General features: G+C 41.3%; 39 non-coding genes across 39 annotated transcripts; 19 read left to right on the top strand and 20 right to left on the bottom strand.

Moving 5' to 3' along the window:
* Nucleotides 1-153: 153 nt before the first annotated feature.
* TRNAT-AGU (transfer RNA threonine (anticodon AGU)) lies at nucleotides 154-227 on the bottom strand. The gene has a single exon. It is a non-coding gene; the product is annotated as a tRNA-Thr (tRNA).
* A 358-nt stretch (nucleotides 228-585) lies between these two features.
* Nucleotides 586-667, top strand: TRNAS-GCU (transfer RNA serine (anticodon GCU)). The gene has a single exon. It is a non-coding gene; the product is annotated as a tRNA-Ser (tRNA).
* Nucleotides 668-1,441: 774 nt separating this feature from the next.
* Nucleotides 1,442-1,515, bottom strand: TRNAT-AGU (transfer RNA threonine (anticodon AGU)). Its single transcript has one exon. It is a non-coding gene; the product is annotated as a tRNA-Thr (tRNA).
* Nucleotides 1,516-1,873: 358 nt separating this feature from the next.
* Nucleotides 1,874-1,955, top strand: TRNAS-GCU (transfer RNA serine (anticodon GCU)). The gene has a single exon. It is a non-coding gene; the product is annotated as a tRNA-Ser (tRNA).
* A 774-nt stretch (nucleotides 1,956-2,729) lies between these two features.
* On the bottom strand, nucleotides 2,730-2,803 carry TRNAT-AGU (transfer RNA threonine (anticodon AGU)). Its single transcript has one exon. It is a non-coding gene; the product is annotated as a tRNA-Thr (tRNA).
* Nucleotides 2,804-3,161: 358 nt separating this feature from the next.
* Nucleotides 3,162-3,243, top strand: TRNAS-GCU (transfer RNA serine (anticodon GCU)). The gene has a single exon. It is a non-coding gene; the product is annotated as a tRNA-Ser (tRNA).
* A 774-nt stretch (nucleotides 3,244-4,017) lies between these two features.
* On the bottom strand, nucleotides 4,018-4,091 carry TRNAT-AGU (transfer RNA threonine (anticodon AGU)). Its single transcript has one exon. It is a non-coding gene; the product is annotated as a tRNA-Thr (tRNA).
* A 358-nt stretch (nucleotides 4,092-4,449) lies between these two features.
* TRNAS-GCU (transfer RNA serine (anticodon GCU)) lies at nucleotides 4,450-4,531 on the top strand. Its single transcript has one exon. It is a non-coding gene; the product is annotated as a tRNA-Ser (tRNA).
* A 774-nt stretch (nucleotides 4,532-5,305) lies between these two features.
* TRNAT-AGU (transfer RNA threonine (anticodon AGU)) lies at nucleotides 5,306-5,379 on the bottom strand. The gene has a single exon. It is a non-coding gene; the product is annotated as a tRNA-Thr (tRNA).
* Nucleotides 5,380-5,737: 358 nt separating this feature from the next.
* On the top strand, nucleotides 5,738-5,819 carry TRNAS-GCU (transfer RNA serine (anticodon GCU)). The gene has a single exon. It is a non-coding gene; the product is annotated as a tRNA-Ser (tRNA).
* Nucleotides 5,820-6,593: 774 nt separating this feature from the next.
* TRNAT-AGU (transfer RNA threonine (anticodon AGU)) lies at nucleotides 6,594-6,667 on the bottom strand. The gene has a single exon. It is a non-coding gene; the product is annotated as a tRNA-Thr (tRNA).
* A 358-nt stretch (nucleotides 6,668-7,025) lies between these two features.
* On the top strand, nucleotides 7,026-7,107 carry TRNAS-GCU (transfer RNA serine (anticodon GCU)). The gene has a single exon. It is a non-coding gene; the product is annotated as a tRNA-Ser (tRNA).
* Nucleotides 7,108-7,881: 774 nt separating this feature from the next.
* TRNAT-AGU (transfer RNA threonine (anticodon AGU)) lies at nucleotides 7,882-7,955 on the bottom strand. Its single transcript has one exon. It is a non-coding gene; the product is annotated as a tRNA-Thr (tRNA).
* A 358-nt stretch (nucleotides 7,956-8,313) lies between these two features.
* Nucleotides 8,314-8,395, top strand: TRNAS-GCU (transfer RNA serine (anticodon GCU)). Its single transcript has one exon. It is a non-coding gene; the product is annotated as a tRNA-Ser (tRNA).
* A 774-nt stretch (nucleotides 8,396-9,169) lies between these two features.
* On the bottom strand, nucleotides 9,170-9,243 carry TRNAT-AGU (transfer RNA threonine (anticodon AGU)). Its single transcript has one exon. It is a non-coding gene; the product is annotated as a tRNA-Thr (tRNA).
* Nucleotides 9,244-9,601: 358 nt separating this feature from the next.
* Nucleotides 9,602-9,683, top strand: TRNAS-GCU (transfer RNA serine (anticodon GCU)). Its single transcript has one exon. It is a non-coding gene; the product is annotated as a tRNA-Ser (tRNA).
* Nucleotides 9,684-10,457: 774 nt separating this feature from the next.
* On the bottom strand, nucleotides 10,458-10,531 carry TRNAT-AGU (transfer RNA threonine (anticodon AGU)). The gene has a single exon. It is a non-coding gene; the product is annotated as a tRNA-Thr (tRNA).
* A 358-nt stretch (nucleotides 10,532-10,889) lies between these two features.
* Nucleotides 10,890-10,971, top strand: TRNAS-GCU (transfer RNA serine (anticodon GCU)). Its single transcript has one exon. It is a non-coding gene; the product is annotated as a tRNA-Ser (tRNA).
* A 774-nt stretch (nucleotides 10,972-11,745) lies between these two features.
* On the bottom strand, nucleotides 11,746-11,819 carry TRNAT-AGU (transfer RNA threonine (anticodon AGU)). Its single transcript has one exon. It is a non-coding gene; the product is annotated as a tRNA-Thr (tRNA).
* A 358-nt stretch (nucleotides 11,820-12,177) lies between these two features.
* On the top strand, nucleotides 12,178-12,259 carry TRNAS-GCU (transfer RNA serine (anticodon GCU)). The gene has a single exon. It is a non-coding gene; the product is annotated as a tRNA-Ser (tRNA).
* Nucleotides 12,260-13,033: 774 nt separating this feature from the next.
* Nucleotides 13,034-13,107, bottom strand: TRNAT-AGU (transfer RNA threonine (anticodon AGU)). Its single transcript has one exon. It is a non-coding gene; the product is annotated as a tRNA-Thr (tRNA).
* A 358-nt stretch (nucleotides 13,108-13,465) lies between these two features.
* On the top strand, nucleotides 13,466-13,547 carry TRNAS-GCU (transfer RNA serine (anticodon GCU)). Its single transcript has one exon. It is a non-coding gene; the product is annotated as a tRNA-Ser (tRNA).
* A 774-nt stretch (nucleotides 13,548-14,321) lies between these two features.
* On the bottom strand, nucleotides 14,322-14,395 carry TRNAT-AGU (transfer RNA threonine (anticodon AGU)). Its single transcript has one exon. It is a non-coding gene; the product is annotated as a tRNA-Thr (tRNA).
* A 358-nt stretch (nucleotides 14,396-14,753) lies between these two features.
* On the top strand, nucleotides 14,754-14,835 carry TRNAS-GCU (transfer RNA serine (anticodon GCU)). The gene has a single exon. It is a non-coding gene; the product is annotated as a tRNA-Ser (tRNA).
* A 774-nt stretch (nucleotides 14,836-15,609) lies between these two features.
* Nucleotides 15,610-15,683, bottom strand: TRNAT-AGU (transfer RNA threonine (anticodon AGU)). The gene has a single exon. It is a non-coding gene; the product is annotated as a tRNA-Thr (tRNA).
* A 358-nt stretch (nucleotides 15,684-16,041) lies between these two features.
* On the top strand, nucleotides 16,042-16,123 carry TRNAS-GCU (transfer RNA serine (anticodon GCU)). Its single transcript has one exon. It is a non-coding gene; the product is annotated as a tRNA-Ser (tRNA).
* Nucleotides 16,124-16,897: 774 nt separating this feature from the next.
* On the bottom strand, nucleotides 16,898-16,971 carry TRNAT-AGU (transfer RNA threonine (anticodon AGU)). The gene has a single exon. It is a non-coding gene; the product is annotated as a tRNA-Thr (tRNA).
* Nucleotides 16,972-17,329: 358 nt separating this feature from the next.
* TRNAS-GCU (transfer RNA serine (anticodon GCU)) lies at nucleotides 17,330-17,411 on the top strand. The gene has a single exon. It is a non-coding gene; the product is annotated as a tRNA-Ser (tRNA).
* A 774-nt stretch (nucleotides 17,412-18,185) lies between these two features.
* TRNAT-AGU (transfer RNA threonine (anticodon AGU)) lies at nucleotides 18,186-18,259 on the bottom strand. Its single transcript has one exon. It is a non-coding gene; the product is annotated as a tRNA-Thr (tRNA).
* A 358-nt stretch (nucleotides 18,260-18,617) lies between these two features.
* On the top strand, nucleotides 18,618-18,699 carry TRNAS-GCU (transfer RNA serine (anticodon GCU)). The gene has a single exon. It is a non-coding gene; the product is annotated as a tRNA-Ser (tRNA).
* A 774-nt stretch (nucleotides 18,700-19,473) lies between these two features.
* Nucleotides 19,474-19,547, bottom strand: TRNAT-AGU (transfer RNA threonine (anticodon AGU)). The gene has a single exon. It is a non-coding gene; the product is annotated as a tRNA-Thr (tRNA).
* Nucleotides 19,548-19,905: 358 nt separating this feature from the next.
* Nucleotides 19,906-19,987, top strand: TRNAS-GCU (transfer RNA serine (anticodon GCU)). Its single transcript has one exon. It is a non-coding gene; the product is annotated as a tRNA-Ser (tRNA).
* Nucleotides 19,988-20,761: 774 nt separating this feature from the next.
* Nucleotides 20,762-20,835, bottom strand: TRNAT-AGU (transfer RNA threonine (anticodon AGU)). Its single transcript has one exon. It is a non-coding gene; the product is annotated as a tRNA-Thr (tRNA).
* A 358-nt stretch (nucleotides 20,836-21,193) lies between these two features.
* On the top strand, nucleotides 21,194-21,275 carry TRNAS-GCU (transfer RNA serine (anticodon GCU)). The gene has a single exon. It is a non-coding gene; the product is annotated as a tRNA-Ser (tRNA).
* A 774-nt stretch (nucleotides 21,276-22,049) lies between these two features.
* On the bottom strand, nucleotides 22,050-22,123 carry TRNAT-AGU (transfer RNA threonine (anticodon AGU)). Its single transcript has one exon. It is a non-coding gene; the product is annotated as a tRNA-Thr (tRNA).
* A 358-nt stretch (nucleotides 22,124-22,481) lies between these two features.
* On the top strand, nucleotides 22,482-22,563 carry TRNAS-GCU (transfer RNA serine (anticodon GCU)). The gene has a single exon. It is a non-coding gene; the product is annotated as a tRNA-Ser (tRNA).
* A 774-nt stretch (nucleotides 22,564-23,337) lies between these two features.
* On the bottom strand, nucleotides 23,338-23,411 carry TRNAT-AGU (transfer RNA threonine (anticodon AGU)). The gene has a single exon. It is a non-coding gene; the product is annotated as a tRNA-Thr (tRNA).
* A 358-nt stretch (nucleotides 23,412-23,769) lies between these two features.
* Nucleotides 23,770-23,851, top strand: TRNAS-GCU (transfer RNA serine (anticodon GCU)). The gene has a single exon. It is a non-coding gene; the product is annotated as a tRNA-Ser (tRNA).
* A 774-nt stretch (nucleotides 23,852-24,625) lies between these two features.
* Nucleotides 24,626-24,699, bottom strand: TRNAT-AGU (transfer RNA threonine (anticodon AGU)). The gene has a single exon. It is a non-coding gene; the product is annotated as a tRNA-Thr (tRNA).
* Nucleotides 24,700-25,050: the final 351 nt, after the last annotated feature.

A 25,050-nucleotide genomic window follows, 5' to 3' on the forward strand; every position in this document is an offset into this window, starting at 1 on the left:
ATCTTCTTCCTTCTGAGCACTTAGACAGCACATATTTATAATTCCTTCATTCAACTATCTCAGAGATGTGAGAAAGACAAATTTGACATTAGTCTCTCACTATGAAAGGTGCCCTTTAAAAATCGAAACTTCTATACCGAGACTATGAAAAGAAGGCACTGCTGAGATTCGAACTCAGGATCTCCTGTTTACTAGACAGGCGCTTTAACCAACTAAGCCACAGCACCTCTTTTCCTACTGACCGATAGTAAAGCAGCTTCTGGTAGAGTGGCCTTTTCTGATCTTCTTCAGTGTCATCTGATGTCTAGAGACAAACTAATGCAAATGCTATCTGGGATAAACCAATTTTCAGGGCTTCAATACAGACACGACATTCAATCTTCAGTAAAAATACTGTTATTAAAACCCTGAGCATTAGCTCATTTCTGATATGGTTTGAGCTAGTCTAACTCTTTTCATTATCCAGTGTAGGAGATGTGATAAGCTCCATTTTGCCAGAGGCCGATACACAATCTTTAGCTCAATTGCACAGACTAGTCAATATCCTCATCAGATCATATCACCTGATTTCAGGTTTCTCATGTAGACGAGGTGGCCGAGTGGTTAAGGCGATGGACTGCTAATCCATTGTGCTCTGCATGCATGGGTTCGAATCCCATCCTCGTCGGTTTAATCTCCTTCTTCCGTGTTGAAAGGCTTAGTTCCATTTTCAACCCAGGCGGTGGATATTTGACCTTCTCAAATCTCTGAGATAGTGCAATGAAGGAATCATAAATCTGTGCTGTCTAAGTGCATAAAAAAGAGAAGACGTCATCCGATGTAGGATGGCATAAGGCATGCCAAATGAAAACGGTGGGTTTTATTTTGCCAGATTGAGCATTGGTTTATGGCTGGTAAGGTTTGCATTAGTCCAACTCCAGACACCAGACAATGAAGGAGAAGAGATAAGGCCCACTCCGTTAGAGGCCAACTTAAAACCTTCAGTGAAAAAGCAAAGACTCATCAAAATGCTCTTCAGATCTTATGGTCTGGTTTCTACGTTTTTGGGCAGAGAAGTTGGCTGTGAAGTTCAGGTGATGCATTAACAATACAGTCTATGGATTGAGCTGTTTATGCATGGTTTTGACTTCCATCTTTGTTCTTGTTGTTTTCTTGCCCTTTCACTGTTCAAGAAGACTGCTATCAAACTTTTCTAGCAGGGAGAGATGCGCATGGAAGCATTTCAATCTGGCAAAAGAAAACCACTGTTTTTATTTGGCATGCTTGGTGCCATCCTACATCGCATGACATCTTCTTCCTTCTGAGCACTTAGACAGCACATATTTATAATTCCTTCATTCAACTATCTCAGAGATGTGAGAAAGACAAATTTGACATTAGTCTCTCACTATGAAAGGTGCCCTTTAAAAATCGAAACTTCTATACCGAGACTATGAAAAGAAGGCACTGCTGAGATTCGAACTCAGGATCTCCTGTTTACTAGACAGGCGCTTTAACCAACTAAGCCACAGCACCTCTTTTCCTACTGACCGATAGTAAAGCAGCTTCTGGTAGAGTGGCCTTTTCTGATCTTCTTCAGTGTCATCTGATGTCTAGAGACAAACTAATGCAAATGCTATCTGGGATAAACCAATTTTCAGGGCTTCAATACAGACACGACATTCAATCTTCAGTAAAAATACTGTTATTAAAACCCTGAGCATTAGCTCATTTCTGATATGGTTTGAGCTAGTCTAACTCTTTTCATTATCCAGTGTAGGAGATGTGATAAGCTCCATTTTGCCAGAGGCCGATACACAATCTTTAGCTCAATTGCACAGACTAGTCAATATCCTCATCAGATCATATCACCTGATTTCAGGTTTCTCATGTAGACGAGGTGGCCGAGTGGTTAAGGCGATGGACTGCTAATCCATTGTGCTCTGCATGCATGGGTTCGAATCCCATCCTCGTCGGTTTAATCTCCTTCTTCCGTGTTGAAAGGCTTAGTTCCATTTTCAACCCAGGCGGTGGATATTTGACCTTCTCAAATCTCTGAGATAGTGCAATGAAGGAATCATAAATCTGTGCTTTCTAAGTGCATAAAAAAGAGAAGACGTCATCCGATGTAGGATGGCATAAGGCATGCCAAATGAAAACGGTGGGTTTTATTTTGCCAGATTGAGCATTGGTTTATGGCTGGTAAGGTTTGCATTAGTCCAACTCCAGACACCAGACAATGAAGGAGAAGAGATAAGGCCCACTCCGTTAGAGGCCAACTTAAAACCTTCAGTGAAAAAGCAAAGACTCATCAAAATGCTCTTCAGATCTTATGGTCTGGTTTCTACGTTTTTGGGCAGAGAAGTTGGCTGTGAAGTTCAGGTGATGCATTAACAATACAGTCTATGGATTGAGCTGTTTATGCATGGTTTTGACTTCCATCTTTGTTCTTGTTGTTTTCTTGCCCTTTCACTGTTCAAGAAGACTGCTATCAAACTTTTCTAGCAGGGAGAGATGCGCATGGAAGCATTTCAATCTGGCAAAAGAAAACCACTGTTTTTATTTGGCATGCTTGGTGCCATCCTACATCGCATGACATCTTCTTCCTTCTGAGCACTTAGACAGCACATATTTATAATTCCTTCATTCAACTATCTCAGAGATGTGAGAAAGACAAATTTGACATTAGTCTCTCACTATGAAAGGTGCCCTTTAAAAATCGAAACTTCTATACCGAGACTATGAAAAGAAGGCACTGCTGAGATTCGAACTCAGGATCTCCTGTTTACTAGACAGGCGCTTTAACCAACTAAGCCACAGCACCTCTTTTCCTACTGACCGATAGTAAAGCAGCTTCTGGTAGAGTGGCCTTTTCTGATCTTCTTCAGTGTCATCTGATGTCTAGAGACAAACTAATGCAAATGCTATCTGGGATAAACCAATTTTCAGGGCTTCAATACAGACACGACATTCAATCTTCAGTAAAAATACTGTTATTAAAACCCTGAGCATTAGCTCATTTCTGATATGGTTTGAGCTAGTCTAACTCTTTTCATTATCCAGTGTAGGAGATGTGATAAGCTCCATTTTGCCAGAGGCCGATACACAATCTTTAGCTCAATTGCACAGACTAGTCAATATCCTCATCAGATCATATCACCTGATTTCAGGTTTCTCATGTAGACGAGGTGGCCGAGTGGTTAAGGCGATGGACTGCTAATCCATTGTGCTCTGCATGCATGGGTTCGAATCCCATCCTCGTCGGTTTAATCTCCTTCTTCCGTGCTGAAAGGCTTAGTTCCATTTTCAACCCAGGCGGTGGATATTTGACCTTCTCAAATCTCGGAGATAGTGCAATGAAGGAATCATAAATCTGTGCTGTCTAAGTGCATAAAAAAGAGAAGACGTCATCCGATGTAGGATGGCATAAGGCATGCCAAATGAAAACGGTGGGTTTTATTTTGCCAGATTGAGCATTGGTTTATGGCTGGTAAGGTTTGCATTAGTCCAACTCCAGACACCAGACAATGAAGGAGAAGAGATAAGGCCCACTCCGTTAGAGGCCAACTTAAAACCTTCAGTGAAAAAGCAAAGACTCATCAAAATGCTCTTCAGATCTTATGGTCTGGTTTCTACGTTTTTGGGCAGAGAAGTTGGCTGTGAAGTTCAGGTGATGCATTAACAATACAGTCTATGGATTGAGCTGTTTATGCATGGTTTTGACTTCCATCTTTGTTCTTGTTGTTTTCTTGCCCTTTCACTGTTCAAGAAGACTGCTATCAAACTTTTCTAGCAGGGAGAGATGCGCATGGAAGCATTTCAATCTGGCAAAAGAAAACCACTGTTTTTATTTGGCATGCTTGGTGCCATCCTACATCGCATGACATCTTCTTCCTTCTGAGCACTTAGACAGCACATATTTATAATTCCTTCATTCAACTATCTCAGAGATGTGAGAAAGACAAATTTGACATTAGTCTCTCACTATGAAAGGTGCCCTTTAAAAATCGAAACTTCTATACCGAGACTATGAAAAGAAGGCACTGCTGAGATTCGAACTCAGGATCTCCTGTTTACTAGACAGGCGCTTTAACCAACTAAGCCACAGCACCTCTTTTCCTACTGACCGATAGTAAAGCAGCTTCTGGTAGAGTGGCCTTTTCTGATCTTCTTCAGTGTCATCTGATGTCTAGAGACAAACTAATGCAAATGCTATCTGGGATAAACCAATTTTCAGGGCTTCAATACAGACACGACATTCAATCTTCAGTAAAAATACTGTTATTAAAACCCTGAGCATTAGCTCATTTCTGATATGGTTTGAGCTAGTCTAACTCTTTTCATTATCCAGTGTAGGAGATGTGATAAGCTCCATTTTGCCAGAGGCCGATACACAATCTTTAGCTCAATTGCACAGACTAGTCAATATCCTCATCAGATCATATCACCTGATTTCAGGTTTCTCATGTAGACGAGGTGGCCGAGTGGTTAAGGCGATGGACTGCTAATCCATTGTGCTCTGCATGCATGGGTTCGAATCCCATCCTCGTCGGTTTAATCTCCTTCTTCCGTGTTGAAAGGCTTAGTTCCATTTTCAACCCAGGCGGTGGATATTTGACCTTCTCAAATCTCTGAGATAGTGCAATGAAGGAATCATAAATCTGTGCTTTCTAAGTGCATAAAAAAGAGAAGACGTCATCCGATGTAGGATGGCATAAGGCATGCCAAATGAAAACGGTGGGTTTTATTTTGCCAGATTGAGCATTGGTTTATGGCTGGTAAGGTTTGCATTAGTCCAACTCCAGACACCAGACAATGAAGGAGAAGAGATAAGGCCCACTCCGTTAGAGGCCAACTTAAAACCTTCAGTGAAAAAGCAAAGACTCATCAAAATGCTCTTCAGATCTTATGGTCTGGTTTCTACGTTTTTGGGCAGAGAAGTTGGCTGTGAAGTTCAGGTGATGCATTAACAATACAGTCTATGGATTGAGCTGTTTATGCATGGTTTTGACTTCCATCTTTGTTCTTGTTGTTTTCTTGCCCTTTCACTGTTCAAGAAGACTGCTATCAAACTTTTCTAGCAGGGAGAGATGCGCATGGAAGCATTTCAATCTGGCAAAAGAAAACCACTGTTTTTATTTGGCATGCTTGGTGCCATCCTACATCGCATGACATCTTCTTCCTTCTGAGCACTTAGACAGCACATATTTATAATTCCTTCATTCAACTATCTCAGAGATGTGAGAAAGACAAATTTGACATTAGTCTCTCACTATGAAAGGTGCCCTTTAAAAATCGAAACTTCTATACCGAGACTATGAAAAGAAGGCACTGCTGAGATTCGAACTCAGGATCTCCTGTTTACTAGACAGGCGCTTTAACCAACTAAGCCACAGCACCTCTTTTCCTACTGACCGATAGTAAAGCAGCTTCTGGTAGAGTGGCCTTTTCTGATCTTCTTCAGTGTCATCTGATGTCTAGAGACAAACTAATGCAAATGCTATCTGGGATAAACCAATTTTCAGGGCTTCAATACAGACACGACATTCAATCTTCAGTAAAAATACTGTTATTAAAACCCTGAGCATTAGCTCATTTCTGATATGGTTTGAGCTAGTCTAACTCTTTTCATTATCCAGTGTAGGAGATGTGATAAGCTCCATTTTGCCAGAGGCCGATACACAATCTTTAGCTCAATTGCACAGACTAGTCAATATCCTCATCAGATCATATCACCTGATTTCAGGTTTCTCATGTAGACGAGGTGGCCGAGTGGTTAAGGCGATGGACTGCTAATCCATTGTGCTCTGCATGCATGGGTTCGAATCCCATCCTCGTCGGTTTAATCTCCTTCTTCCGTGCTGAAAGGCTTAGTTCCATTTTCAACCCAGGCGGTGGATATTTGACCTTCTCAAATCTCGGAGATAGTGCAATGAAGGAATCATAAATCTGTGCTGTCTAAGTGCATAAAAAAGAGAAGACGTCATCCGATGTAGGATGGCATAAGGCATGCCAAATGAAAACGGTGGGTTTTATTTTGCCAGATTGAGCATTGGTTTATGGCTGGTAAGGTTTGCATTAGTCCAACTCCAGACACCAGACAATGAAGGAGAAGAGATAAGGCCCACTCCGTTAGAGGCCAACTTAAAACCTTCAGTGAAAAAGCAAAGACTCATCAAAATGCTCTTCAGATCTTATGGTCTGGTTTCTACGTTTTTGGGCAGAGAAGTTGGCTGTGAAGTTCAGGTGATGCATTAACAATACAGTCTATGGATTGAGCTGTTTATGCATGGTTTTGACTTCCATCTTTGTTCTTGTTGTTTTCTTGCCCTTTCACTGTTCAAGAAGACTGCTATCAAACTTTTCTAGCAGGGAGAGATGCGCATGGAAGCATTTCAATCTGGCAAAAGAAAACCACTGTTTTTATTTGGCATGCTTGGTGCCATCCTACATCGCATGACATCTTCTTCCTTCTGAGCACTTAGACAGCACATATTTATAATTCCTTCATTCAACTATCTCAGAGATGTGAGAAAGACAAATTTGACATTAGTCTCTCACTATGAAAGGTGCCCTTTAAAAATCGAAACTTCTATACCGAGACTATGAAAAGAAGGCACTGCTGAGATTCGAACTCAGGATCTCCTGTTTACTAGACAGGCGCTTTAACCAACTAAGCCACAGCACCTCTTTTCCTACTGACCGATAGTAAAGCAGCTTCTGGTAGAGTGGCCTTTTCTGATCTTCTTCAGTGTCATCTGATGTCTAGAGACAAACTAATGCAAATGCTATCTGGGATAAACCAATTTTCAGGGCTTCAATACAGACACGACATTCAATCTTCAGTAAAAATACTGTTATTAAAACCCTGAGCATTAGCTCATTTCTGATATGGTTTGAGCTAGTCTAACTCTTTTCATTATCCAGTGTAGGAGATGTGATAAGCTCCATTTTGCCAGAGGCCGATACACAATCTTTAGCTCAATTGCACAGACTAGTCAATATCCTCATCAGATCATATCACCTGATTTCAGGTTTCTCATGTAGACGAGGTGGCCGAGTGGTTAAGGCGATGGACTGCTAATCCATTGTGCTCTGCATGCATGGGTTCGAATCCCATCCTCGTCGGTTTAATCTCCTTCTTCCGTGCTGAAAGGCTTAGTTCCATTTTCAACCCAGGCGGTGGATATTTGACCTTCTCAAATCTCGGAGATAGTGCAATGAAGGAATCATAAATCTGTGCTGTCTAAGTGCATAAAAAAGAGAAGACGTCATCCGATGTAGGATGGCATAAGGCATGCCAAATGAAAACGGTGGGTTTTATTTTGCCAGATTGAGCATTGGTTTATGGCTGGTAAGGTTTGCATTAGTCCAACTCCAGACACCAGACAATGAAGGAGAAGAGATAAGGCCCACTCCGTTAGAGGCCAACTTAAAACCTTCAGTGAAAAAGCAAAGACTCATCAAAATGCTCTTCAGATCTTATGGTCTGGTTTCTACGTTTTTGGGCAGAGAAGTTGGCTGTGAAGTTCAGGTGATGCATTAACAATACAGTCTATGGATTGAGCTGTTTATGCATGGTTTTGACTTCCATCTTTGTTCTTGTTGTTTTCTTGCCCTTTCACTGTTCAAGAAGACTGCTATCAAACTTTTCTAGCAGGGAGAGATGCGCATGGAAGCATTTCAATCTGGCAAAAGAAAACCACTGTTTTTATTTGGCATGCTTGGTGCCATCCTACATCGCATGACATCTTCTTCCTTCTGAGCACTTAGACAGCACATATTTATAATTCCTTCATTCAACTATCTCAGAGATGTGAGAAAGACAAATTTGACATTAGTCTCTCACTATGAAAGGTGCCCTTTAAAAATCGAAACTTCTATACCGAGACTATGAAAAGAAGGCACTGCTGAGATTCGAACTCAGGATCTCCTGTTTACTAGACAGGCGCTTTAACCAACTAAGCCACAGCACCTCTTTTCCTACTGACCGATAGTAAAGCAGCTTCTGGTAGAGTGGCCTTTTCTGATCTTCTTCAGTGTCATCTGATGTCTAGAGACAAACTAATGCAAATGCTATCTGGGATAAACCAATTTTCAGGGCTTCAATACAGACACGACATTCAATCTTCAGTAAAAATACTGTTATTAAAACCCTGAGCATTAGCTCATTTCTGATATGGTTTGAGCTAGTCTAACTCTTTTCATTATCCAGTGTAGGAGATGTGATAAGCTCCATTTTGCCAGAGGCCGATACACAATCTTTAGCTCAATTGCACAGACTAGTCAATATCCTCATCAGATCATATCACCTGATTTCAGGTTTCTCATGTAGACGAGGTGGCCGAGTGGTTAAGGCGATGGACTGCTAATCCATTGTGCTCTGCATGCATGGGTTCGAATCCCATCCTCGTCGGTTTAATCTCCTTCTTCCGTGTTGAAAGGCTTAGTTCCATTTTCAACCCAGGCGGTGGATATTTGACCTTCTCAAATCTCTGAGATAGTGCAATGAAGGAATCATAAATCTGTGCTGTCTAAGTGCATAAAAAAGAGAAGACGTCATCCGATGTAGGATGGCATAAGGCATGCCAAATGAAAACGGTGGGTTTTATTTTGCCAGATTGAGCATTGGTTTATGGCTGGTAAGGTTTGCATTAGTCCAACTCCAGACACCAGACAATGAAGGAGAAGAGATAAGGCCCACTCCGTTAGAGGCCAACTTAAAACCTTCAGTGAAAAAGCAAAGACTCATCAAAATGCTCTTCAGATCTTATGGTCTGGTTTCTACGTTTTTGGGCAGAGAAGTTGGCTGTGAAGTTCAGGTGATGCATTAACAATACAGTCTATGGATTGAGCTGTTTATGCATGGTTTTGACTTCCATCTTTGTTCTTGTTGTTTTCTTGCCCTTTCACTGTTCAAGAAGACTGCTATCAAACTTTTCTAGCAGGGAGAGATGCGCATGGAAGCATTTCAATCTGGCAAAAGAAAACCACTGTTTTTATTTGGCATGCTTGGTGCCATCCTACATCGCATGACATCTTCTTCCTTCTGAGCACTTAGACAGCACATATTTATAATTCCTTCATTCAACTATCTCAGAGATGTGAGAAAGACAAATTTGACATTAGTCTCTCACTATGAAAGGTGCCCTTTAAAAATCGAAACTTCTATACCGAGACTATGAAAAGAAGGCACTGCTGAGATTCGAACTCAGGATCTCCTGTTTACTAGACAGGCGCTTTAACCAACTAAGCCACAGCACCTCTTTTCCTACTGACCGATAGTAAAGCAGCTTCTGGTAGAGTGGCCTTTTCTGATCTTCTTCAGTGTCATCTGATGTCTAGAGACAAACTAATGCAAATGCTATCTGGGATAAACCAATTTTCAGGGCTTCAATACAGACACGACATTCAATCTTCAGTAAAAATACTGTTATTAAAACCCTGAGCATTAGCTCATTTCTGATATGGTTTGAGCTAGTCTAACTCTTTTCATTATCCAGTGTAGGAGATGTGATAAGCTCCATTTTGCCAGAGGCCGATACACAATCTTTAGCTCAATTGCACAGACTAGTCAATATCCTCATCAGATCATATCACCTGATTTCAGGTTTCTCATGTAGACGAGGTGGCCGAGTGGTTAAGGCGATGGACTGCTAATCCATTGTGCTCTGCATGCATGGGTTCGAATCCCATCCTCGTCGGTTTAATCTCCTTCTTCCGTGCTGAAAGGCTTAGTTCCATTTTCAACCCAGGCGGTGGATATTTGACCTTCTCAAATCTCGGAGATAGTGCAATGAAGGAATCATAAATCTGTGCTGTCTAAGTGCATAAAAAAGAGAAGACGTCATCCGATGTAGGATGGCATAAGGCATGCCAAATGAAAACGGTGGGTTTTATTTTGCCAGATTGAGCATTGGTTTATGGCTGGTAAGGTTTGCATTAGTCCAACTCCAGACACCAGACAATGAAGGAGAAGAGATAAGGCCCACTCCGTTAGAGGCCAACTTAAAACCTTCAGTGAAAAAGCAAAGACTCATCAAAATGCTCTTCAGATCTTATGGTCTGGTTTCTACGTTTTTGGGCAGAGAAGTTGGCTGTGAAGTTCAGGTGATGCATTAACAATACAGTCTATGGATTGAGCTGTTTATGCATGGTTTTGACTTCCATCTTTGTTCTTGTTGTTTTCTTGCCCTTTCACTGTTCAAGAAGACTGCTATCAAACTTTTCTAGCAGGGAGAGATGCGCATGGAAGCATTTCAATCTGGCAAAAGAAAACCACTGTTTTTATTTGGCATGCTTGGTGCCATCCTACATCGCATGACATCTTCTTCCTTCTGAGCACTTAGACAGCACATATTTATAATTCCTTCATTCAACTATCTCAGAGATGTGAGAAAGACAAATTTGACATTAGTCTCTCACTATGAAAGGTGCCCTTTAAAAATCGAAACTTCTATACCGAGACTATGAAAAGAAGGCACTGCTGAGATTCGAACTCAGGATCTCCTGTTTACTAGACAGGCGCTTTAACCAACTAAGCCACAGCACCTCTTTTCCTACTGACCGATAGTAAAGCAGCTTCTGGTAGAGTGGCCTTTTCTGATCTTCTTCAGTGTCATCTGATGTCTAGAGACAAACTAATGCAAATGCTATCTGGGATAAACCAATTTTCAGGGCTTCAATACAGACACGACATTCAATCTTCAGTAAAAATACTGTTATTAAAACCCTGAGCATTAGCTCATTTCTGATATGGTTTGAGCTAGTCTAACTCTTTTCATTATCCAGTGTAGGAGATGTGATAAGCTCCATTTTGCCAGAGGCCGATACACAATCTTTAGCTCAATTGCACAGACTAGTCAATATCCTCATCAGATCATATCACCTGATTTCAGGTTTCTCATGTAGACGAGGTGGCCGAGTGGTTAAGGCGATGGACTGCTAATCCATTGTGCTCTGCATGCATGGGTTCGAATCCCATCCTCGTCGGTTTAATCTCCTTCTTCCGTGCTGAAAGGCTTAGTTCCATTTTCAACCCAGGCGGTGGATATTTGACCTTCTCAAATCTCGGAGATAGTGCAATGAAGGAATCATAAATCTGTGCTGTCTAAGTGCATAAAAAAGAGAAGACGTCATCCGATGTAGGATGGCATAAGGCATGCCAAATGAAAACGGTGGGTTTTATTTTGCCAGATTGAGCATTGGTTTATGGCTGGTAAGGTTTGCATTAGTCCAACTCCAGACACCAGACAATGAAGGAGAAGAGATAAGGCCCACTCCGTTAGAGGCCAACTTAAAACCTTCAGTGAAAAAGCAAAGACTCATCAAAATGCTCTTCAGATCTTATGGTCTGGTTTCTACGTTTTTGGGCAGAGAAGTTGGCTGTGAAGTTCAGGTGATGCATTAACAATACAGTCTATGGATTGAGCTGTTTATGCATGGTTTTGACTTCCATCTTTGTTCTTGTTGTTTTCTTGCCCTTTCACTGTTCAAGAAGACTGCTATCAAACTTTTCTAGCAGGGAGAGATGCGCATGGAAGCATTTCAATCTGGCAAAAGAAAACCACTGTTTTTATTTGGCATGCTTGGTGCCATCCTACATCGCATGACATCTTCTTCCTTCTGAGCACTTAGACAGCACATATTTATAATTCCTTCATTCAACTATCTCAGAGATGTGAGAAAGACAAATTTGACATTAGTCTCTCACTATGAAAGGTGCCCTTTAAAAATCGAAACTTCTATACCGAGACTATGAAAAGAAGGCACTGCTGAGATTCGAACTCAGGATCTCCTGTTTACTAGACAGGCGCTTTAACCAACTAAGCCACAGCACCTCTTTTCCTACTGACCGATAGTAAAGCAGCTTCTGGTAGAGTGGCCTTTTCTGATCTTCTTCAGTGTCATCTGATGTCTAGAGACAAACTAATGCAAATGCTATCTGGGATAAACCAATTTTCAGGGCTTCAATACAGACACGACATTCAATCTTCAGTAAAAATACTGTTATTAAAACCCTGAGCATTAGCTCATTTCTGATATGGTTTGAGCTAGTCTAACTCTTTTCATTATCCAGTGTAGGAGATGTGATAAGCTCCATTTTGCCAGAGGCCGATACACAATCTTTAGCTCAATTGCACAGACTAGTCAATATCCTCATCAGATCATATCACCTGATTTCAGGTTTCTCATGTAGACGAGGTGGCCGAGTGGTTAAGGCGATGGACTGCTAATCCATTGTGCTCTGCATGCATGGGTTCGAATCCCATCCTCGTCGGTTTAATCTCCTTCTTCCGTGTTGAAAGGCTTAGTTCCATTTTCAACCCAGGCGGTGGATATTTGACCTTCTCAAATCTCTGAGATAGTGCAATGAAGGAATCATAAATCTGTGCTGTCTAAGTGCATAAAAAAGAGAAGACGTCATCCGATGTAGGATGGCATAAGGCATGCCAAATGAAAACGGTGGGTTTTATTTTGCCAGATTGAGCATTGGTTTATGGCTGGTAAGGTTTGCATTAGTCCAACTCCAGACACCAGACAATGAAGGAGAAGAGATAAGGCCCACTCCGTTAGAGGCCAACTTAAAACCTTCAGTGAAAAAGCAAAGACTCATCAAAATGCTCTTCAGATCTTATGGTCTGGTTTCTACGTTTTTGGGCAGAGAAGTTGGCTGTGAAGTTCAGGTGATGCATTAACAATACAGTCTATGGATTGAGCTGTTTATGCATGGTTTTGACTTCCATCTTTGTTCTTGTTGTTTTCTTGCCCTTTCACTGTTCAAGAAGACTGCTATCAAACTTTTCTAGCAGGGAGAGATGCGCATGGAAGCATTTCAATCTGGCAAAAGAAAACCACTGTTTTTATTTGGCATGCTTGGTGCCATCCTACATCGCATGACATCTTCTTCCTTCTGAGCACTTAGACAGCACATATTTATAATTCCTTCATTCAACTATCTCAGAGATGTGAGAAAGACAAATTTGACATTAGTCTCTCACTATGAAAGGTGCCCTTTAAAAATCGAAACTTCTATACCGAGACTATGAAAAGAAGGCACTGCTGAGATTCGAACTCAGGATCTCCTGTTTACTAGACAGGCGCTTTAACCAACTAAGCCACAGCACCTCTTTTCCTACTGACCGATAGTAAAGCAGCTTCTGGTAGAGTGGCCTTTTCTGATCTTCTTCAGTGTCATCTGATGTCTAGAGACAAACTAATGCAAATGCTATCTGGGATAAACCAATTTTCAGGGCTTCAATACAGACACGACATTCAATCTTCAGTAAAAATACTGTTATTAAAACCCTGAGCATTAGCTCATTTCTGATATGGTTTGAGCTAGTCTAACTCTTTTCATTATCCAGTGTAGGAGATGTGATAAGCTCCATTTTGCCAGAGGCCGATACACAATCTTTAGCTCAATTGCACAGACTAGTCAATATCCTCATCAGATCATATCACCTGATTTCAGGTTTCTCATGTAGACGAGGTGGCCGAGTGGTTAAGGCGATGGACTGCTAATCCATTGTGCTCTGCATGCATGGGTTCGAATCCCATCCTCGTCGGTTTAATCTCCTTCTTCCGTGCTGAAAGGCTTAGTTCCATTTTCAACCCAGGCGGTGGATATTTGACCTTCTCAAATCTCGGAGATAGTGCAATGAAGGAATCATAAATCTGTGCTGTCTAAGTGCATAAAAAAGAGAAGACGTCATCCGATGTAGGATGGCATAAGGCATGCCAAATGAAAACGGTGGGTTTTATTTTGCCAGATTGAGCATTGGTTTATGGCTGGTAAGGTTTGCATTAGTCCAACTCCAGACACCAGACAATGAAGGAGAAGAGATAAGGCCCACTCCGTTAGAGGCCAACTTAAAACCTTCAGTGAAAAAGCAAAGACTCATCAAAATGCTCTTCAGATCTTATGGTCTGGTTTCTACGTTTTTGGGCAGAGAAGTTGGCTGTGAAGTTCAGGTGATGCATTAACAATACAGTCTATGGATTGAGCTGTTTATGCATGGTTTTGACTTCCATCTTTGTTCTTGTTGTTTTCTTGCCCTTTCACTGTTCAAGAAGACTGCTATCAAACTTTTCTAGCAGGGAGAGATGCGCATGGAAGCATTTCAATCTGGCAAAAGAAAACCACTGTTTTTATTTGGCATGCTTGGTGCCATCCTACATCGCATGACATCTTCTTCCTTCTGAGCACTTAGACAGCACATATTTATAATTCCTTCATTCAACTATCTCAGAGATGTGAGAAAGACAAATTTGACATTAGTCTCTCACTATGAAAGGTGCCCTTTAAAAATCGAAACTTCTATACCGAGACTATGAAAAGAAGGCACTGCTGAGATTCGAACTCAGGATCTCCTGTTTACTAGACAGGCGCTTTAACCAACTAAGCCACAGCACCTCTTTTCCTACTGACCGATAGTAAAGCAGCTTCTGGTAGAGTGGCCTTTTCTGATCTTCTTCAGTGTCATCTGATGTCTAGAGACAAACTAATGCAAATGCTATCTGGGATAAACCAATTTTCAGGGCTTCAATACAGACACGACATTCAATCTTCAGTAAAAATACTGTTATTAAAACCCTGAGCATTAGCTCATTTCTGATATGGTTTGAGCTAGTCTAACTCTTTTCATTATCCAGTGTAGGAGATGTGATAAGCTCCATTTTGCCAGAGGCCGATACACAATCTTTAGCTCAATTGCACAGACTAGTCAATATCCTCATCAGATCATATCACCTGATTTCAGGTTTCTCATGTAGACGAGGTGGCCGAGTGGTTAAGGCGATGGACTGCTAATCCATTGTGCTCTGCATGCATGGGTTCGAATCCCATCCTCGTCGGTTTAATCTCCTTCTTCCGTGTTGAAAGGCTTAGTTCCATTTTCAACCCAGGCGGTGGATATTTGACCTTCTCAAATCTCTGAGATAGTGCAATGAAGGAATCATAAATCTGTGCTGTCTAAGTGCATAAAAAAGAGAAGACGTCATCCGATGTAGGATGGCATAAGGCATGCCAAATGAAAACGGTGGGTTTTATTTTGCCAGATTGAGCATTGGTTTATGGCTGGTAAGGTTTGCATTAGTCCAACTCCAGACACCAGACAATGAAGGAGAAGAGATAAGGCCCACTCCGTTAGAGGCCAACTTAAAACCTTCAGTGAAAAAGCAAAGACTCATCAAAATGCTCTTCAGATCTTATGGTCTGGTTTCTACGTTTTTGGGCAGAGAAGTTGGCTGTGAAGTTCAGGTGATGCATTAACAATACAGTCTATGGATTGAGCTGTTTATGCATGGTTTTGACTTCCATCTTTGTTCTTGTTGTTTTCTTGCCCTTTCACTGTTCAAGAAGACTGCTATCAAACTTTTCTAGCAGGGAGAGATGCGCATGGAAGCATTTCAATCTGGCAAAAGAAAACCACTGTTTTTATTTGGCATGCTTGGTGCCATCCTACATCGCATGACATCTTCTTCCTTCTGAGCACTTAGACAGCACATATTTATAATTCCTTCATTCAACTATCTCAGAGATGTGAGAAAGACAAATTTGACATTAGTCTCTCACTATGAAAGGTGCCCTTTAAAAATCGAAACTTCTATACCGAGACTATGAAAAGAAGGCACTGCTGAGATTCGAACTCAGGATCTCCTGTTTACTAGACAGGCGCTTTAACCAACTAAGCCACAGCACCTCTTTTCCTACTGACCGATAGTAAAGCAGCTTCTGGTAGAGTGGCCTTTTCTGATCTTCTTCAGTGTCATCTGATGTCTAGAGACAAACTAATGCAAATGCTATCTGGGATAAACCAATTTTCAGGGCTTCAATACAGACACGACATTCAATCTTCAGTAAAAATACTGTTATTAAAACCCTGAGCATTAGCTCATTTCTGATATGGTTTGAGCTAGTCTAACTCTTTTCATTATCCAGTGTAGGAGATGTGATAAGCTCCATTTTGCCAGAGGCCGATACACAATCTTTAGCTCAATTGCACAGACTAGTCAATATCCTCATCAGATCATATCACCTGATTTCAGGTTTCTCATGTAGACGAGGTGGCCGAGTGGTTAAGGCGATGGACTGCTAATCCATTGTGCTCTGCATGCATGGGTTCGAATCCCATCCTCGTCGGTTTAATCTCCTTCTTCCGTGCTGAAAGGCTTAGTTCCATTTTCAACCCAGGCGGTGGATATTTGACCTTCTCAAATCTCGGAGATAGTGCAATGAAGGAATCATAAATCTGTGCTGTCTAAGTGCATAAAAAAGAGAAGACGTCATCCGATGTAGGATGGCATAAGGCATGCCAAATGAAAACGGTGGGTTTTATTTTGCCAGATTGAGCATTGGTTTATGGCTGGTAAGGTTTGCATTAGTCCAACTCCAGACACCAGACAATGAAGGAGAAGAGATAAGGCCCACTCCGTTAGAGGCCAACTTAAAACCTTCAGTGAAAAAGCAAAGACTCATCAAAATGCTCTTCAGATCTTATGGTCTGGTTTCTACGTTTTTGGGCAGAGAAGTTGGCTGTGAAGTTCAGGTGATGCATTAACAATACAGTCTATGGATTGAGCTGTTTATGCATGGTTTTGACTTCCATCTTTGTTCTTGTTGTTTTCTTGCCCTTTCACTGTTCAAGAAGACTGCTATCAAACTTTTCTAGCAGGGAGAGATGCGCATGGAAGCATTTCAATCTGGCAAAAGAAAACCACTGTTTTTATTTGGCATGCTTGGTGCCATCCTACATCGCATGACATCTTCTTCCTTCTGAGCACTTAGACAGCACATATTTATAATTCCTTCATTCAACTATCTCAGAGATGTGAGAAAGACAAATTTGACATTAGTCTCTCACTATGAAAGGTGCCCTTTAAAAATTGAAACTTCTATACCGAGACTATGAAAAGAAGGCACTGCTGAGATTCGAACTCAGGATCTCCTGTTTACTAGACAGGCGCTTTAACCAACTAAGCCACAGCACCTCTTTTCCTACTGACCGATAGTAAAGCAGCTTCTGGTAGAGTGGCCTTTTCTGATCTTCTTCAGTGTCATCTGATGTCTAGAGACAAACTAATGCAAATGCTATCTGGGATAAACCAATTTTCAGGGCTTCAATACAGACACGACATTCAATCTTCAGTAAAAATACTGTTATTAAAACCCTGAGCATTAGCTCATTTCTGATATGGTTTGAGCTAGTCTAACTCTTTTCATTATCCAGTGTAGGAGATGTGATAAGCTCCATTTTGCCAGAGGCCGATACACAATCTTTAGCTCAATTGCACAGACTAGTCAATATCCTCATCAGATCATATCACCTGATTTCAGGTTTCTCATGTAGACGAGGTGGCCGAGTGGTTAAGGCGATGGACTGCTAATCCATTGTGCTCTGCATGCATGGGTTCGAATCCCATCCTCGTCGGTTTAATCTCCTTCTTCCGTGTTGAAAGGCTTAGTTCCATTTTCAACCCAGGCGGTGGATATTTGACCTTCTCAAATCTCTGAGATAGTGCAATGAAGGAATCATAAATCTGTGCTGTCTAAGTGCATAAAAAAGAGAAGACGTCATCCGATGTAGGATGGCATAAGGCATGCCAAATGAAAACGGTGGGTTTTATTTTGCCAGATTGAGCATTGGTTTATGGCTGGTAAGGTTTGCATTAGTCCAACTCCAGACACCAGACAATGAAGGAGAAGAGATAAGGCCCACTCCGTTAGAGGCCAACTTAAAACCTTCAGTGAAAAAGCAAAGACTCATCAAAATGCTCTTCAGATCTTATGGTCTGGTTTCTACGTTTTTGGGCAGAGAAGTTGGCTGTGAAGTTCAGGTGATGCATTAACAATACAGTCTATGGATTGAGCTGTTTATGCATGGTTTTGACTTCCATCTTTGTTCTTGTTGTTTTCTTGCCCTTTCACTGTTCAAGAAGACTGCTATCAAACTTTTCTAGCAGGGAGAGATGCGCATGGAAGCATTTCAATCTGGCAAAAGAAAACCACTGTTTTTATTTGGCATGCTTGGTGCCATCCTACATCGCATGACATCTTCTTCCTTCTGAGCACTTAGACAGCACATATTTATAATTCCTTCATTCAACTATCTCAGAGATGTGAGAAAGACAAATTTGACATTAGTCTCTCACTATGAAAGGTGCCCTTTAAAAATCGAAACTTCTATACCGAGACTATGAAAAGAAGGCACTGCTGAGATTCGAACTCAGGATCTCCTGTTTACTAGACAGGCGCTTTAACCAACTAAGCCACAGCACCTCTTTTCCTACTGATCGATAGTAAAGCAGCTTCTGGTAGAGTGGCCTTTTCTGATCTTCTTCAGTGTCATCTGATGTCTAGAGACAAACTAATGCAAATGCTATCTGGGATAAACCAATTTTCAGGGCTTCAATACAGACACGACATTCAATCTTCAGTAAAAATACTGTTATTAAAACCCTGAGCATTAGCTCATTTCTGATATGGTTTGAGCTAGTCTAACTCTTTTCATTATCCAGTGTAGGAGATGTGATAAGCTCCATTTTGCCAGAGGCCGATACACAATCTTTAGCTCAATTGCACAGACTAGTCAATATCCTCATCAGATCATATCACCTGATTTCAGGTTTCTCATGTAGACGAGGTGGCCGAGTGGTTAAGGCGATGGACTGCTAATCCATTGTGCTCTGCATGCATGGGTTCGAATCCCATCCTCGTCGGTTTAATCTCCTTCTTCCGTGTTGAAAGGCTTAGTTCCATTTTCAACCCAGGCGGTGGATATTTGACCTTCTCAAATCTCTGAGATAGTGCAATGAAGGAATCATAAATCTGTGCTGTCTAAGTGCATAAAAAAGAGAAGACGTCATCCGATGTAGGATGGCATCAGGCATGCCAAATGAAAACGGTGGGTTTTCCTTTGCCAGATTGAGCATTGGTTTATGGCTGGTAAGGTTTGCATTAGTCCAACTCCAGACACCAGACAATGAAGGAGAAGAGATAAGGCCCACTCCGTTAGAGGCCAACTTAAAACCTTCAGTGAAAAAGCAAAGACTCATCAAAATGCTCTTCAGATCTTATGGTCTGGTTTCTACGTTTTTGGGCAGAGAAGTTGGCTGTGAAGTTCAGGTGATGCATTAACAATACAGTCTATGGATTGAGCTGTTTATGCATGGTTTTGACTTCCATCTTTGTTCTTGTTGTTTTCTTGCCCTTTCACTGTTCAAGAAGACTGCTATCAAACTTTTCTAGCAGGGAGAGATGCGCATGGAAGCATTTCAATCTGGCAAAAGAAAACCACTGTTTTTATTTGGCATGCTTGGTGCCATCCTACATCGCATGACATCTTCTTCCTTCTGAGCACTTAGACAGCACATATTTATAATTCCTTCATTCAACTATCTCAGAGATGTGAGAAAGACAAATTTGACATTAGTCTCTCACTATGAAAGGTGCCCTTTAAAAATCGAAACTTCTATACCGAGACTATGAAAAGAAGGCACTGCTGAGATTCGAACTCAGGATCTCCTGTTTACTAGACAGGCGCTTTAACCAACTAAGCCACAGCACCTCTTTTCCTACTGACCGATAGTAAAGCAGCTTCTGGTAGAGTGGCCTTTTCTGATCTTCTTCAGTGTCATCTGATGTCTAGAGACAAACTAATGCAAATGCTATCTGGGATAAACCAATTTTCAGGGCTTCAATACAGACACGACATTCAATCTTCAGTAAAAATACTGTTATTAAAACCCTGAGCATTAGCTCATTTCTGATATGGTTTGAGCTAGTCTAACTCTTTTCATTATCCAGTGTAGGAGATGTGATAAGCTCCATTTTGCCAGAGGCCGATACACAATCTTTAGCTCAATTGCACAGACTAGTCAATATCCTCATCAGATCATATCACCTGATTTCAGGTTTCTCATGTAGACGAGGTGGCCGAGTGGTTAAGGCGATGGACTGCTAATCCATTGTGCTCTGCATGCATGGGTTCGAATCCCATCCTCGTCGGTTTAATCTCCTTCTTCCGTGTTGAAAGGCTTAGTTCCATTTTCAACCCAGGCGGTGGATATTTGACCTTCTCAAATCTCTGAGATAGTGCAATGAAGGAATCATAAATCTGTGCTGTCTAAGTGCATAAAAAAGAGAAGACGTCATCCGATGTAGGATGGCATAAGGCATGCCAAATGAAAACGGTGGGTTTTATTTTGCCAGATTGAGCATTGGTTTATGGCTGGTAAGGTTTGCATTAGTCCAACTCCAGACACCAGACAATGAAGGAGAAGAGATAAGGCCCACTCCGTTAGAGGCCAACTTAAAACCTTCAGTGAAAAAGCAAAGACTCATCAAAATGCTCTTCAGATCTTATGGTCTGGTTTCTACGTTTTTGGGCAGAGAAGTTGGCTGTGAAGTTCAGGTGATGCATTAACAATACAGTCTATGGATTGAGCTGTTTATGCATGGTTTTGACTTCCATCTTTGTTCTTGTTGTTTTCTTGCCCTTTCACTGTTCAAGAAGACTGCTATCAAACTTTTCTAGCAGGGAGAGATGCGCATGGAAGCATTTCAATCTGGCAAAAGAAAACCACTGTTTTTATTTGGCATGCTTGGTGCCATCCTACATCGCATGACATCTTCTTCCTTCTGAGCACTTAGACAGCACATATTTATAATTCCTTCATTCAACTATCTCAGAGATGTGAGAAAGACAAATTTGACATTAGTCTCTCACTATGAAAGGTGCCCTTTAAAAATCGAAACTTCTATACCGAGACTATGAAAAGAAGGCACTGCTGAGATTCGAACTCAGGATCTCCTGTTTACTAGACAGGCGCTTTAACCAACTAAGCCACAGCACCTCTTTTCCTACTGACCGATAGTAAAGCAGCTTCTGGTAGAGTGGCCTTTTCTGATCTTCTTCAGTGTCATCTGATGTCTAGAGACAAACTAATGCAAATGCTATCTGGGATAAACCAATTTTCAGGGCTTCAATACAGACACGACATTCAATCTTCAGTAAAAATACTGTTATTAAAACCCTGAGCATTAGCTCATTTCTGATATGGTTTGAGCTAGTCTAACTCTTTTCATTATCCAGTGTAGGAGATGTGATAAGCTCCATTTTGCCAGAGGCCGATACACAATCTTTAGCTCAATTGCACAGACTAGTCAATATCCTCATCAGATCATATCACCTGATTTCAGGTTTCTCATGTAGACGAGGTGGCCGAGTGGTTAAGGCGATGGACTGCTAATCCATTGTGCTCTGCATGCATGGGTTCGAATCCCATCCTCGTCGGTTTAATCTCCTTCTTCCGTGCTGAAAGGCTTAGTTCCATTTTCAACCCAGGCGGTGGATATTTGACCTTCTCAAATCTCGGAGATAGTGCAATGAAGGAATCATAAATCTGTGCTGTCTAAGTGCATAAAAAAGAGAAGACGTCATCCGATGTAGGATGGCATAAGGCATGCCAAATGAAAACGGTGGGTTTTATTTTGCCAGATTGAGCATTGGTTTATGGCTGGTAAGGTTTGCATTAGTCCAACTCCAGACACCAGACAATGAAGGAGAAGAGATAAGGCCCACTCCGTTAGAGGCCAACTTAAAACCTTCAGTGAAAAAGCAAAGACTCATCAAAATGCTCTTCAGATCTTATGGTCTGGTTTCTACGTTTTTGGGCAGAGAAGTTGGCTGTGAAGTTCAGGTGATGCATTAACAATACAGTCTATGGATTGAGCTGTTTATGCATGGTTTTGACTTCCATCTTTGTTCTTGTTGTTTTCTTGCCCTTTCACTGTTCAAGAAGACTGCTATCAAACTTTTCTAGCAGGGAGAGATGCGCATGGAAGCATTTCAATCTGGCAAAAGAAAACCACTGTTTTTATTTGGCATGCTTGGTGCCATCCTACATCGCATGACATCTTCTTCCTTCTGAGCACTTAGACAGCACATATTTATAATTCCTTCATTCAACTATCTCAGAGATGTGAGAAAGACAAATTTGACATTAGTCTCTCACTATGAAAGGTGCCCTTTAAAAATCGAAACTTCTATACCGAGACTATGAAAAGAAGGCACTGCTGAGATTCGAACTCAGGATCTCCTGTTTACTAGACAGGCGCTTTAACCAACTAAGCCACAGCACCTCTTTTCCTACTGACCGATAGTAAAGCAGCTTCTGGTAGAGTGGCCTTTTCTGATCTTCTTCAGTGTCATCTGATGTCTAGAGACAAACTAATGCAAATGCTATCTGGGATAAACCAATTTTCAGGGCTTCAATACAGACACGACATTCAATCTTCAGTAAAAATACTGTTATTAAAACCCTGAGCATTAGCTCATTTCTGATATGGTTTGAGCTAGTCTAACTCTTTTCATTATCCAGTGTAGGAGATGTGATAAGCTCCATTTTGCCAGAGGCCGATACACAATCTTTAGCTCAATTGCACAGACTAGTCAATATCCTCATCAGATCATATCACCTGATTTCAGGTTTCTCATGTAGACGAGGTGGCCGAGTGGTTAAGGCGATGGACTGCTAATCCATTGTGCTCTGCATGCATGGGTTCGAATCCCATCCTCGTCGGTTTAATCTCCTTCTTCCGTGTTGAAAGGCTTAGTTCCATTTTCAACCCAGGCGGTGGATATTTGACCTTCTCAAATCTCTGAGATAGTGCAATGAAGGAATCATAAATCTGTGCTGTCTAAGTGCATAAAAAAGAGAAGACGTCATCCGATGTAGGATGGCATAAGGCATGCCAAATGAAAACGGTGGGTTTTATTTTGCCAGATTGAGCATTGGTTTATGGCTGGTAAGGTTTGCATTAGTCCAACTCCAGACACCAGACAATGAAGGAGAAGAGATAAGGCCCACTCCGTTAGAGGCCAACTTAAAACCTTCAGTGAAAAAGCAAAGACTCATCAAAATGCTCTTCAGATCTTATGGTCTGGTTTCTACGTTTTTGGGCAGAGAAGTTGGCTGTGAAGTTCAGGTGATGCATTAACAATACAGTCTATGGATTGAGCTGTTTATGCATGGTTTTGACTTCCATCTTTGTTCTTGTTGTTTTCTTGCCCTTTCACTGTTCAAGAAGACTGCTATCAAACTTTTCTAGCAGGGAGAGATGCGCATGGAAGCATTTCAATCTGGCAAAAGAAAACCACTGTTTTTATTTGGCATGCTTGGTGCCATCCTACATCGCATGACATCTTCTTCCTTCTGAGCACTTAGACAGCACATATTTATAATTCCTTCATTCAACTATCTCAGAGATGTGAGAAAGACAAATTTGACATTAGTCTCTCACTATGAAAGGTGCCCTTTAAAAATCGAAACTTCTATACCGAGACTATGAAAAGAAGGCACTGCTGAGATTCGAACTCAGGATCTCCTGTTTACTAGACAGGCGCTTTAACCAACTAAGCCACAGCACCTCTTTTCCTACTGATCGATAGTAAAGCAGCTTCTGGTAGAGTGGCCTTTTCTGATCTTCTTCAGTGTCATCTGATGTCTAGAGACAAACTAATGCAAATGCTATCTGGGATAAACCAATTTTCAGGGCTTCAATACAGACACGACATTCAATCTTCAGTAAAAATACTGTTATTAAAACCCTGAGCATTAGCTCATTTCTGATATGGTTTGAGCTAGTCTAACTCTTTTCATTATCCAGTGTAGGAGATGTGATAAGCTCCATTTTGCCAGAGGCCGATACACAATCTTTAGCTCAATTGCACAGACTAGTCAATATCCTCATCAGATCATATCACCTGATTTCAGGTTTCTCATGTAGACGAGGTGGCCGAGTGGTTAAGGCGATGGACTGCTAATCCATTGTGCTCTGCATGCATGGGTTCGAATCCCATCCTCGTCGGTTTAATCTCCTTCTTCCGTGTTGAAAGGCTTAGTTCCATTTTCAACCCAGGCGGTGGATATTTGACCTTCTCAAATCTCTGAGATAGTGCAATGAAGGAATCATAAATCTGTGCTGTCTAAGTGCATAAAAAAGAGAAGACGTCATCCGATGTAGGATGGCATCAGGCATGCCAAATGAAAACGGTGGGTTTTCCTTTGCCAGATTGAGCATTGGTTTATGGCTGGTAAGGTTTGCATTAGTCCAACTCCAGACACCAGACAATGAAGGAGAAGAGATAAGGCCCACTCCGTTAGAGGCCAACTTAAAACCTTCAGTGAAAAAGCAAAGACTCATCAAAATGCTCTTCAGATCTTATGGTCTGGTTTCTACGTTTTTGGGCAGAGAAGTTGGCTGTGAAGTTCAGGTGATGCATTAACAATACAGTCTATGGATTGAGCTGTTTATGCATGGTTTTGACTTCCATCTTTGTTCTTGTTGTTTTCTTGCCCTTTCACTGTTCAAGAAGACTGCTATCAAACTTTTCTAGCAGGGAGAGATGCGCATGGAAGCATTTCAATCTGGCAAAAGAAAACCACTGTTTTTATTTGGCATGCTTGGTGCCATCCTACATCGCATGACATCTTCTTCCTTCTGAGCACTTAGACAGCACATATTTATAATTCCTTCATTCAACTATCTCAGAGATGTGAGAAAGACAAATTTGACATTAGTCTCTCACTATGAAAGGTGCCCTTTAAAAATCGAAACTTCTATACCGAGACTATGAAAAGAAGGCACTGCTGAGATTCGAACTCAGGATCTCCTGTTTACTAGACAGGCGCTTTAACCAACTAAGCCACAGCACCTCTTTTCCTACTGACCGATAGTAAAGCAGCTTCTGGTAGAGTGGCCTTTTCTGATCTTCTTCAGTGTCATCTGATGTCTAGAGACAAACTAATGCAAATGCTATCTGGGATAAACCAATTTTCAGGGCTTCAATACAGACACGACATTCAATCTTCAGTAAAAATACTGTTATTAAAACCCTGAGCATTAGCTCATTTCTGATATGGTTTGAGCTAGTCTAACTCTTTTCATTATCCAGTGTAGGAGATGTGATAAGCTCCATTTTGCCAGAGGCCGATACACAATCTTTAGCTCAATTGCACAGACTAGTCAATATCCTCATCAGATCATATCACCTGATTTCAGGTTTC

The sequence above is a fragment of the Anomaloglossus baeobatrachus genome, chromosome 7 (genome assembly GCF_048569485.1).
Source record: "Anomaloglossus baeobatrachus isolate aAnoBae1 chromosome 7, aAnoBae1.hap1, whole genome shotgun sequence".
NCBI lineage: Eukaryota > Metazoa > Chordata > Amphibia > Anura > Aromobatidae > Anomaloglossus > Anomaloglossus baeobatrachus.